Source organism: Falco peregrinus, chromosome 8 (assembly GCF_023634155.1).
Source record: "Falco peregrinus isolate bFalPer1 chromosome 8, bFalPer1.pri, whole genome shotgun sequence".
Classification (NCBI taxonomy): domain Eukaryota; kingdom Metazoa; phylum Chordata; class Aves; order Falconiformes; family Falconidae; genus Falco; species Falco peregrinus.
In genome coordinates this window covers 2,076,179-2,077,970 of record NC_073728.1, presented here as the reverse complement: position 1 = coordinate 2,077,970, position 1,792 = coordinate 2,076,179, and positions in this window count along the sequence as shown.

Below are 1,792 nucleotides of genomic sequence, written 5' to 3'. Positions count from 1 at the left end.
TGAGCTGCTCATTATTACTGTTACTGACATCCAAGGCAGGCTCTCCGTCTGCAGTGTCGGTGCCAAATAGAAGTGGCATTGGCCACCTCCTTTTTGCCGAAATCTCTCTAGCTAGAATTAAAAAGATGACACTTCGGTTTTGGAACATCTGTGATAAACAGACTCAAATACAAAGCCTATTTACAAGAATGCCTTCTCTTCTCCAAAACTAAATATGACCTGCATAAACCATTCAATAAAATACAGTTTCAACTTTGTCTCTCCCCAGTATCTTAAAAGATCAAAAATGGGAGATAGTACTTGACAGTACTGTGTTCTTTTCTCCAAGTCATCTGAGCTTTCCGTTGATTAAAATCCTAAAACTTCAGGAAAATTACAAAAACAATGGAGGTACACAGGTTTTCCTTGTCTGTGTTGCACAATGTCAAAATAAAAGTTAAAAATAATAAACGTTCAGGGAAATTGACTTATAAGGATTTAAGTTTTAATGTATACCAACACTCAAGAAAGATCGTAAGCTACTGAATCTGCAGTTCGGTCAGTTAGCTATACCAGGCTCCATAGCAAACATTTCCTTAAAGACACCTCTCTTTCCGATTAGGACACATGCTAGTATGTTAAAGGCAAAAGGAATCATACTGCTTTAACACTATGTTAACTTCAAAAAGCTTCAAAAGTAGTGGTACTTTATTTTAAATTATAAAATATGTACCAAGGACTTGTAAGAAGGGCTAGAGAATTTTTAAGCAGTATCACAGTCATGACAAATGAGCCCTGCTCAATCACAATTTAGAACTGGCTGAAGATTCTGAAAGTAAAACATTTCACACTTCCCAGCCTATTAGGCCACCACTGGGACAAAACCATCACTGCTGGTACATCTGTGAGGAAGTTATTCACCCAAAACATTTCAACTGATGAGCTTACCTGGAATAAACTCAGTAATACAAGCTGCACAGCCTTTACAGATCCGTTCTTATTCTTGAGGTTGGAGTAGCGAGCATCAGAAATACAGATACCTTAGAACTGCACCAATTACCTAAACAATAAATTATTGCTATTTATAAAGATTTTACTACGATGAAAACTGACTCAACAAGCAAGAAACAGAAGACATAACTCTTAGTTCCTCTGATGAAGTCAAAATGTGAAATATTTGAATCAAACATGTTCCCTGCTTGGGGTCATAACCACCCATATCTGCAGCTTACAAAGGCATGTAAGAGCACCACTTCACTTAATAATGTGTTTGGGGTTTTTTTTGTTTGTTTTTTTTTTTTAATGAGCTATAGATCAGTCATCACTGACACAGAATGTTTTTAACAAAGGACAGACACATAAGATGCAAGGGAGCAAATTACAAACACCTTACATCAATGAGATTCCTCCAGAACCTGAGGCTATCTAAACAACTACAGGACTCAAAATTAACACACTAAAAAACCCCAAATACTAATAATCTCAAATTGCAACACATTTGACCTTTACTGTTCCTCCCTGAACTTTTTAGGCGCACTTCCTTTGTTTTATGACTCACAGCAAACGTAAAGCTTTTACTTGGGATAGGATAATGACAGAAAAAGCAAAAAAAAATTCTGTAATTCAATTGCCAAGTATTTTTTACATCCCCACCCCAAGAACTATTATCGTAACTAAAACAAAATACTGATGTTTAGTTCTTTTTTCTGCAGAATTTTATTAAAACTGTTTTGTCCATAATTTATTTTAAGATGTTTAGAAAGTAGCAGTGTTCCATTCTGAAGGCTCCTTAATTTGGAAACTTTTTTTTTCT